Source organism: Zalophus californianus, chromosome 7, assembly GCF_009762305.2.
Source record: "Zalophus californianus isolate mZalCal1 chromosome 7, mZalCal1.pri.v2, whole genome shotgun sequence".
NCBI classification, from domain to species: domain Eukaryota; kingdom Metazoa; phylum Chordata; class Mammalia; order Carnivora; family Otariidae; genus Zalophus; species Zalophus californianus.
This window is the reverse complement of record NC_045601.1, coordinates 80,927,708-80,939,215: the sequence shown is the minus strand read 5'-3', so window position 1 is coordinate 80,939,215 and position 11,508 is coordinate 80,927,708. Positions and strand designations below refer to the sequence as shown.

At 39.2% G+C, this 11,508-nt stretch overlaps 1 pseudogene; it reads right to left on the bottom strand.

Annotated features, from left to right (window-relative positions):
- Positions 1-911: 911 nt before the first annotated feature.
- Positions 912-1,806, bottom strand: LOC113927919 (annotated as a pseudogene).
- Positions 1,807-11,508: the final 9,702 nt, after the last annotated feature.

The following is an 11,508-nucleotide window of genomic DNA, read 5'->3' as shown; positions in this document are numbered from 1 at the left end:
AAATGTAAGGAGCAAGACTTGGCTGGTGAAGATGAAAGTACCCTGGAGAGCGTGAGGGAATTCCACATGTGAAGTATGAGAAAATGGGCCTTGGGGATGATCAATCAGTTTGCTAACCTTTCTCTATTTTAGCATATTATCAGGCAGAAAAGGAATATACTTTGGTGTGCATGATATGTTTTCTTGTCAGATTTGCTCGAGTTTCACACTCCTTAAATAAATGTGTTTAACTTTTAGTATGTTATCTGATACTGACATGGATGGAATTAGCCAATATTCTGTAGAATTATAATTTACATAATTTTGTGAATTTCTAACTCATGAAAATTATTGATGACTTTAATTATCAATGATTTTACCTCTAAATTCATAGATTAACTCATAAAGTATTATTACTGATCAAATAAACAATATTTTGTTAGTAGGTAATTGTCTTTTGTGAGCACAAGAATATGTCTAATGGCACATTCCTACATATTGTTTAAAATTTTATTTTCATTACAAAACTAAGAAAAAGATGCATTTCAAATTGACTATGTGGTTGAATTATTACCCTTTGCTTTTGACTGGATGATGAAAAGCCAGTCCTCTTGCAGATAAAGAATAATTAAATGTGCTGATGGAAGATCTTTCACTGAAAGCCGTTTCTTGTTCTTCAGGAAAATGAGACTTGGGGATCATTTGTTTAGGTTGCTAGTATTTGAACTTATCTGAGAGTGACAAAGATTCCTTAACTAAACTCTACTCAAGTTCCTTTGAACTCTTTTATATAGGACCTGATCTTTTTTTTTTTTAATTTTAATCCCAGGATAGTTAATATACAGTGTTATATTAGATTCAGGTGTACAATACAGTAATTCAGCAATTCCATATATTACTCAGTATTCATCAAGATAACTATACTTTTGTTTTTAATGTATCAGTTTTTTAATTAGGTTTTTTGTAAGAAATTTAGAACACCAATTGTGAGGGTAAACTCCATTTGTGAGAGAAAACAGAGTGGAGGTAGCCCTGAAGCCGAGGAACAGCTTTGATTTTTGGCAGAATTTGCAAGTCCACAGCTTCCTGATCAACCTTGCGCTACTCTGTAATCTCATATTTCTCTTTGACCGTGTTGAAGATCTCACCTTCCTGTTGTCTGGGTTTACACAGCTTCTTCTTGAGATGTTTGGGGATTTTCACACTGCTAATATCAATTTTGGTGGAAGTGGCAATGACAGATTTCTAGTGTGTTCTACACAGAGGAACTCGATCGAGGGCCAGATCCAGTCACAAGTAGCAGGCCGCTGCTTGGTTGCTTCAGGAAAACCACCTCTGTGGTGCCCAGTGAGGATGGTCAAAATGGTCAGTACAGGATGATCAAAATGGTCTCAGGGGTGATGCTAGCTCAAAATTTTCTCACATGCTGACTGAAAGGTTGTTGCTGTGGCTCAACAGCTTTCGAGGCACATCTTCAGTAGGATAATACCTAGGCATTTTGCGAAGTTTAAACGTACCACCATTCCTGTCACCAAGTGGTTTTGTGACAGTATCAAGAACCTTCTCCTTCTTTTTCTTTTCAATCCTGGATTTAATTGCTGAATACTTCCTCTTGTACATGGTCTTTCTTGAATACATAGCCAATCATAACCAACAGGAATATTTGCCAATTCCTCTGATTAGGACAGGATTTCAGCTATGGTGGGGCTTCCCCTTATTTGGCATTTTAGCCTTGAGGTTACCCTTCTTAACCTTGCCACCAGCATCAGCCTTCTTGGCTTCAGGTTTCTTCTTATTATCCAGCTTTTCAGGTTTTTTACCCGCCATGTTACAAGATGGGAAATAGAACTCAAAATAACTGTACTCTTAATGCCCTTCATTTATTTCACCCATTCCCCCTCCCACCTCCCCTTTGGTAACCATCAGTAGTTTGTTCTCTATAGTTAAGAGTCTGTTTTTTGGTTTACCTGTTTTTTTTTCCTTTTGTTTGTTTTGTTTCTTAAATTCCACATATGAGTGAAATCATGTGTTTGTCTTTTTCTGACTGACTTATTTCGCTTTGCATTGTACTCTCTAGCTCCATCCATGTTGTTGCAAATGGCAAGATTTCATTGTTTTTTATGGCTGAATAATATTCCAGTGTGTGTGTGTGTGTGTGTGTGTGTGTGTGTGTGTGTGTGTGTGTGTGTGTATCACATCTTCTTTATCCATTATCCATTAATGGACACTTGGGCTGCTTCCATAATTTGGTTATTGTAAGTAATGCTGCATATATCCTTATGAATTAGTGTTTTTGTATTCTTTGGGTAAATACCCAGTAGTGTGATTACTGAAATATCAAGGATATTTCTATTTTTAATTTTTTGAGGAACCTCCATACTGTCTTCCACAGTGGCTGTACCAGTTTACATTCCCACCAACAGTGCATAAGGGTTCCTTTTTCTCCACATCCTCACCAACACTTGTTGGCCACCCTGCTCCTTGGCTGTAGATTCTCCCTTTTTCTTGTTGTGTTTAGAATGGAGCACAATCTCTCTCCCGTACTGCAAAACTCCATTGCACTTGTTCCTATACCTATTGTGATAGCCTGTTACCTCTTTAGCAAGTGTTGCAAATATTTTTTTCTTTAACAGATAAAAAATTTGATCATTAATCAGAGGCCAAATAGTTAATTTTTGCTGTTTTAGGTAATGGTATTGAGCCTTAGATTATTGAGTCCACTCAGAAGCAGAAACTGAATCAAGAAGGCTGGAGTGTTTTCATGGGTTGGTAAGCAATGTGACATCTAAGTCCAGATCTGTTAATGTAGAGAATAACATATCAGAATAAGGAGTTTGGGCTTCATTTTGTAATAGGGACTTAATCAAGTTCTTTCCAGAAATGTTTTGAAGGTTCTGGCACCATGTATAAAACAGAATGTGGAGGAAGGAAAAATGGAGGGAAATTTGGAGACTCCACCAGTGTTGCAGATGAAAAGCCGTAAAGGCCTAAAGTAAGACACTGGTGGTAAGAATAAAGAAGTAATGAATGTTACAGCTGTTATGAAGGCTGAATGAATATTGACTACAAGTTGGCAATCAAAGAAAAGTGAAGTGCTAGCCGTGTGAAAATGTTTTCAGCCTAGGGTGTTGGGAGGATGATGTCCCATGAAGGAGGAAATATTAAGTTCAGTAAAAAATGTAGGGTTGTAGTTAAAAATGTGGGGCTGAGCTTGAGGGATAAATAAGAGCTATAAACAGGTAGAAATTATCAACATCCGGGTGTTATTTGAAGTCATGAGCCTGGGTGAAACTGGCAAGGGAGAAAACATGAAAGAAGAAAAGAAACCTATGGATCAATCCTTGGGAGATACCTGTATTTGGGCTGGTGCCATGAGACAGAGTAGCTACCAACAAAGAAGAGAGATAGGGAATGGGAACGGAAGAGTCTGTAGTGAAAACTAGAAATGAGGATTTGATGCAAGAAGGCTTCTGACACAATTGAGTGCCACAGAGTGAGATTAAAGTGAGAAAAAGCACTGGATTTGATGGCTAGGAGGCCTCAGAAGCCTTGGGAGAGAGATTTCAGTAGAGCCGATGAGAATGTATGTTGGATTTCAATAAATGGTGGGGAAAACATAGGGAGTTGCTAGGGTATTTTCCTTATAAAGTTTGGCAGAGAAAGGAAGAAAGCAAGTAAGATTAAATAGCTGGTGATGGAAGAGGTAAGGAAGGGTTGTTGTTTGAGAAGAGAGCATGAATATGTTCATGAGCTGAGGGGAAAAATCCTATGAGAACATGTAATTAGACAAATGAGAAGTGGGGAGATCATTCATGAGCACATCCTCACAGAAGGTGGGGCCAGGGGGCATCAAGGGCACAATTGGAGGGATTGTTCTTTTTTCCTCTGAAATACAAGGTAATAGAGAAGACTTGAGCCAGTTAGAGAAGTGTTTTTGTTTTTATGTGTGGTGATCTCAAACTTCACAATGATGTGGGATAGATGTAAAATGGATTTTATGTATTCTAATTTTATTCTTTATAAATATTCCTTAATCCACTAAGTGTTGTTACTAGAATGAATTAATAGTGGTACCATTTAATTACATAGTTATTGGTTATGGAGTGGAAGATTTCCCTCAATTTTAATAAGTATATACATTCTTCAGAGTTCATACATCAGAAATAACAAGATTAGTGGTACAACATAAAATGAAAGTAGATCAGCTTCAATCTCAATTTTTTTGAGATTTCAAGATAATAAATTTGAATCACAAGTTGTGATTATCATAGAAGCACGCTTAAATTAGGATGTTATCTTGGTTCCCTTGACCTGTCCTCATTTACTGGAACTGCCTTTACCACTGTGTCTCTGATATTTCCCTTTAAATATCTGAAAGGCCCTTCAAAGTCAGCCTGTCCTTTGATGAACTCACCGTTTGTTCCCTGGGCTGGCCAGACTTCAAGCTGTTCCCTAATGTTCCCTACTTCCTGGTATTCACCCACTTGTGTGGTCCCCTCTCACATTGTACTAGGGTTGATCTGTGTGACCAATACCATATGGCAGATGCAGTGGCATGTCACTTCTGTTATTAGGTTAGAAAATTCTGCGGCTTCTGTCTTGAAAGCTTTCTCTTGCTTATGCTTTCTCTCTTTTGGTTATCTCACTGAAGGGAGGGGCAGTGGGGCCGAGTAAGGTGCTGTGTTGAGAGTAGTCCTGTGGAGAGGCTTCTGTTACAAGGTACTGAAACCTCCAGACATCAGCTAAGGAGGAACTACGACCTGCCAACAACCACATAAGTAAGCTTGGAAGTGGACTCATCAGTCACGGTAGATCCCTGAGATGATTACAGACCTGACTGGTAGCTTGGTTGCAGTAGGTAGAAAACCTGTGCCAGCACCACCTAGCTAATTTGCTCCCATGTCTCTGAAACTCTGTGCTTGCTGTTTTAAGTTTCTGCTTTTGGGGGTAATTTGCTAAGCAGCAACAGAGAACTAACACATCCCTGACCAGGTTCCCTTCTTGGATTCCCAGTCTCAGTCAGTGAGTTGCCCCTATCTTCTCCCTTCCACAAGCCAAGATCCTAAGAATCTACCAGGAGACTGCTTTTTCCTGTACTCTGCTAATCAATTATAAAGTCCTGTTAAGCACCTATTATGTACTGGGATACAAAAATGAACAAAATAAGAAATTTCTCTTCATATAGAATGTACATCTTAGTGGGGGGATCAGACAATAAACAGTGAATATTAGAGTGTATGGTGGTGGTGATAAGTGCAGGTAAAGGGAAAGAAATTGGTGGTGGTGGGGAAGCTAGTTTATGGAAGAGAGTCAGAAAAGGCAACTCTGGTAAAGTCCTCTGAAGGAAGTGTTTATGTGGATGCCATCCAGAAGAGTGGTCTGGACAGTGGGGCATCATGAGTACAAAGGTCCTGAGAAGAGACTGTGCTTGATATGTTGGAGGAGCAGCAAGGAGACTGTTGTGGCTGGATCAGAGAGGGTAAAGGAGTGTGGTAGGTATGGAAGGATATTGGAGGGGTAGGGGTGACCTTGCAGATCCATGGAAACGATTTTGGATCTTACTGTACATTACTTAGAAAGCCATTGGAATGGTTTGAGTACAGGAGTGACAAGATCAGAATTCAGTTTCAACAAGATCACTGTGGCTGTGCTGTTGAGAACAGATTTGTTGGGAGAGCTGGGAGTTGGAGGGAGAACAACAGAAAATGATGGTGGTATAGATTAGGGTGGTGGAGTTGGAGGTGGTCTGACATGGTCAAATTTTAGATTTATTTTGTGGGTTGCTCTGACAATGAGCTGATGGATCGGATGTGAGTGTTAAGAGAAAGTGAGGAACCACGGGTGTTGTCAGATGACATTGAGATGCTCTGGTGGACCTGAGGGAACGGTTGTGTCAGTCTGCGTTGGTCCTCCCAATTCTTATGTACCTAGCCTGTCACCCCTCCCCACAACCCCCCATTTCATACCTTCTCTACCTCAAGTAATACCTCAGAACTCCTGAGTGTATTCTTCACAATCCCCTCAAAGACAACTGCTCTGGTAAGAGTGGCTGGCAACTCTGATAATAACTGATCTTTGAGGTGATGTTAAACCTACTCCTTTCCCAAGTTATATTAGACATTATATTCTCTCTAATATACTATAAAATGAATTTTAATCTGTAAATAATGAGATTTATGGCAGCTTACAGATATTCAGCATTATTCATAGATTATTTCTTGACTTCTTACAGCAATCTGTGAAGTAGGAACTGTTATTATGACAACTTTATGGTCAAGAAGATGGAGGGTTTGAAAAGTTAGCTTGTCCATGTCCACACAGCTATTAAGTAATGGGGGATAGAAATGACATGTAATTCCATCTGATTCCAAAGCCCCTGTCCTGCAGAACTACATTCAAAAGCTACTTTGCCTCTTTAAAGGAGCATGTCTTTAACACACTTTGTCATACTGATAGCGAGATTGTCTGTCTCACTTTCAAATAATTTTACTAAAGTTACACATTTGAAGGATCGAATACTTGTTAGTTGACAAGTATTAGCGATGATGTGCTAACAGAGCCCCAGACTGATGACATCATTGCTCCCTATACAATAAATGACTTCAACATCCATAGTGACGGACTCATGACTAATTAGAACTGGCTGATAAAAATTGCTCTACTGTCTAAACGTTTGTTCCCAAAGAGTCTAATTTGCCTGGAGAACTGGTGTGGGACTTGTCACAGATGCCAGTACTGAAATAACTGCCCCATTTGTGAGTCACCAACATTGAGAATCCAGACTAATAGGTTAGTGTGACATTTCCAATTTGCCACTCATTCTCTAAATTGTTAATGTTGTCTTAAGCTCAGGCTGGCATAATTTACAGTATGAGCTATCAGAACTCAGTCACCCAGGTATTTTTATAGAGGAAGTGAAGTTCAGAGTTCAAAATAAGAGAAATGTTTGTGCCTTTTTGTATTTCTTAGATATTTGATTTTCTCAACTATTTTAAAATTCACTACAGATGCTATTACATTATTGAAATAATGATAGTAATGCCAGTAATTCAATAGTCCATTTGCCTTCTTTTCATTATAAAATGATGTTTAACAGGTACTTTAAGCTCCTTGGAAGAAAATCACTATTACTATGATGATGATGATTGCTACTATTTTTGGTCACTCTTCTCCCATTTTAGGACATTAAAAAAATGTCTGGGAAAGGGAAATGTCTATTACTATTTCTTATATAACATCTGCAAGAAATGTTACTTTTTAAGATACACTGACAACATTTGAAATCATTTTTTCTTTTTTAATTTTTATTTTTCTAAATTTTAATCTGTTTAATTAGCATATAATGTATTATTGGTTTCAGAGGTATAGGTCTGTGTTTCATCAGTCTTATATAATACTCAGTTGAAATCATTTTCTATTTCTAAAGAAATTAGAGACTTGCAGTGATGAGACTACCGTCACCTTCTTTCTTCAGCAAACTGGTTGTTCTGTGTAAATTCTCATATTTTTCCAATGTACTGAAGTGTCAGATCCAGACATATATAAATTCAACTTGGATATAATGAATTCTAATATTCTTTCTTTCCTTTTTTTAAAAAAATTTATTCAAATTTTGTTTGTTGGGGCACCTAGGTGGCTCAGTTGGTTGGGCATCTGCCTTCAGCTCGGGTCATGATTCTGGGGTCCTGGGATCGAGCCCCACGTCAGGCTCCCTGCTCAGAGGAGAGCCTGCTTCTCCCTGTCCCTCTGCTGCTACCCCCACTTGTGCTCTCTCTCTCTCTCTCTGTCATATAAATAAATTAAAAAAAGTTTTGTTAGTTAACATACAGTACAATATCATTTCAGGAGTAGAATTCAGTGATTCATCAGCTACATACAACACCCAGTGCTCATCACAAGTTCCCTCCTTAATACCCATCACCCATCTAGCCCATCTCCCACCCACCTCCCTCCAGCAACCCTGTTTGTTCTCTGTCATTAAGAGTCACTTATGGTTTATTTCCCTCTCTCCTTTTTTTTCTTTTCCCCCTTCTCATATGTTCATCTGTTTTCTTTCTTAAATTCCACGTATGAGTGAGATCATATGGTATTATTTTTATTCTGGGTTCAAGTGCTTGTTCCCCCACAAAGTAAAGATGGCAAACTAGGCACAAAAATGGCTTACGGGGCCATACCTCAATGTTCGAGACTTTCCTTCCTTTGATTTCTCTCTGAGTTGACAGAAATGGGAAGATTCCATTTAGTTGGGTCTGGGTTATTTTCCATTACACTTTTCTCAAAGATGTTTTCTTGCTGAACCTCTTTCCTAGAATGAGGTTTGAGCGGTGTTTTTTTTTTTTTTAAGATTTTATTTATTTGACAGAAAGAGACAGTGAGAGAGGGAACACAAGCAGGGGGAGTGGGAGAGGAAAAAACAGGCCTCCCACTGAGCAGGGAGCCTGATGCAGGGCTCGATCCCAGGATCCTGGGATCATGACCTGAGCCGAAGACAGACAATGACTGAGCCACCCACGCGCCCCTTTGACCAGTGGTTTTAAGGCTTTCATTCTTTTCACAAGTTCCTAAAGAAACTGAAATATAGATCCTACCTCTACACCTTTCCTTTCCCTTGCATTATTCAAAGAGGCAATGACCTGGAAGGGATGAGTTGTACTAGGAGAAGATTTAAATGGAAGGAGGGTAAAGAATAAAAGATGCAAAATATGAGGACTTTTCATGTATTCTTTTTTTATTACACTTATGTTACAAAATTAAGATTTGGAAGACAAGTTTCTTTCTAACTCAAAAAATGACTCCAAAGTCCGAATGGAGTGTCTTTTGTTGTATACATCTATATAGCTCACACTTACATAATGTTTACTATGTGCCAGGTACCTTCTATTTGTGTAACATTATTGTAGTCCCCAACCAACGTTATGAGGTAGATACTATTATTATCCCTGGGGCAGGAAACTGAGGCCAGGACTGGCTGTATGGGCCTGCAACCTATGCAATTGCATAGATCCTCAGAGGGACCCTTGGTTTAATGCTATATTGTCACTGTCTTGAAATTCTTAATAACTTTTGAACAAGAAACACTGCATTTTCATTTTGCCCAGACATAGGAAACAGATGGGCAAAAGCAGAACAGAGGGAAGCAGTGTAAGAACTTACTGTGAGGGACATGTGGGTGGCTCAGTCGGTTAAGCATCTGCCTTTGGCTCAGGTCATGATCTCAGGGTCCTGGGATCAAGTCCTGCTTTGGACTCCTTGCTCAGTGAGGAGCCTGCTTCTCTCTCTTCCTCTGCCTGCCACTCTGCCTACTTGTGCTCTCTCTCTGTCAAATAAATAAATAAAATCTTAAAAAAAATTACTGTGAAATCATGCCATGTTATGTGGGTGTGGCGAGAGAGGGACTGGAAGAATATGCAGTGTAGGGTCTGGATTTTATGTTGTAGGTGATGATGAGGCCAGCAGGATTTCAGTCATGAAAATATGGATGTGCTAGTAGACTGCAAACATTTCTTGTACTAACATACTATATGTTATAGATCCACAGTGAACTTCTGATAAACATTTGTTAGTGACCGTTTTATTGAACTCAGGAATAGTAGGAAAAGCATATGAGCAAAAAGCAGTTATTGCTGCATCCTGAAAGGGAATAGTTCATCTTTTAAATGTGAATCACATAGAGCCATAACACTTAAGGTCTTTTTTGGGGGGGCATGGGGCGGTGGGAATTGTTTCTTTTGCACATTAGTTTGTTAGAATAAAGACCAGGAAAAAAATGGTTACCAAGTAAAATATAGTGGAAAGGTATTGGAAATAAAATTATTCTCCCCATGGGATCATTTTTACTTGATTTCAGAGAATTTAATAGTGTGTTCTTCATGGATTGAGACAAACATGCTTTTCCTAGGTGATTGCTATGTCTTTATATATTCTTTGTTGGTACCTGGAACTCCCAAATTCACACCCTGATCTAGAGTGCACTTCTGAGTTGGAGATTCAAATATAAAATATCTCCACTAGGATGGCTCTCAGACAGTCCTGGTGAATGAGTCCAAAACTGAGTCCTTGACCTTCCTTTCCTGAAACTTCTTCCTCCCAATTTACCTACTTTGGAACATGACAGCTTCTATCACCCTTGCAGTTGCTCATACCAGTGAGTCATCCTTGTCACTCACTTCCTCACTCTCTACATCCAATTCATTACCAAATCTTTTGACTCTGTGCTTCATATCATCTATATTTCTTATTTCTGTTGCTGTCACTCCCAACTAAGCTGCCATCATTTCTCACCTTGACCATTGCACTGTCTTCTCTAAAGGTCTCCCTGCCCCTTTTCTTGCCCCCTCCAATTCTCCACATTGCCAGCAGTGGTCTTAATTAAGACAAAACTTGGCTCATGTCTGATTAAAACTGTCCAGTGATTTCCCAGTCTGATGAGATCAAAACCCAAATACCTGCAGAAGGGTGAAGGAATCTGTACCCAGCCTGTCATCAGCTTTATCTCATGTCTTTCTTCTGAACTTACCAAGACAGCAGCTACACTTCCTTCCCTTGTTACAGCTCCAGGAATGTGCTAGGCTTGGTCCTGCCTTGGGCCTGGGTACAGGCTGAGGTCTTTCCCTGAAAGCATTTCTGTAAAGATCATCTAATTCCTATTCATTGTTCAGAACTCAGAAGATACCACTTCCTTAGGGAAGTTTTCTTTCAATAACTTAAATCTGAAATAGACCCCTTTGCTATCTTCTAATTGTTCTATGAGTTTCCATTATTGTTCATTTGTTTAATGTCTTCTTCTCTGATAGATGATAAGCTTCATGAAGGTCAAGCCATGTCTTCTGTTCATCTCTATCCTTTGGGCCTAGCATAATGCCTGATGCATATAAAAGTATTCAGTAAATATTTAATATCGAAATAAACATGGCCTTAATGTTGCCACTTTGCATACTTTGTGTATTTTGTACCTTGAAGTTTGTTTTTGGTGGACTCTCTTAAACATCTTCACCTTCCTTAAATGCTTTGTTTTTTTTCTTGCTCTTATCCTGGTACTACCCCCGCAATATTCCAAACTTAGTACTGCTATTCATCTCTGATGAACTGTTCCCAGCTCAGGACCTGAGGTAGCGTTTCTACCAAAGTGCCACCTACTGACAGTATGAGGGTGGGAGGTGAAGGGTGTGTGGGTGGGTGTATATGGAGTTCTGGGAACATGCCCCAGGTGCCTCCCACAAACATGGGATTTCTTTGAATCTCTTATCTTAAAGAAATTTTGCATCCTATTTGTTTTTACTGTAAAAAGTGCTTGGGGTCACTTCTGCAGCTTGTACATATTCCCCAGAAGCTCTGATTGAGACATTTTTAGGCATTTTTAGCTTGGCTCAGTTTTCTAAACAGTTTCTTTCCCATTCATAGCAGAGACCTCCTGAGCACTCTAAAAGGTACTCAAGTCCTGCCCCTACCTTTCTGATTTTCTTGTTTTGATTTGCTTGCCTTGTTTCTTTTATCCCTCCACCCTAATTCTGCTTCCAGTAATTGTTGATG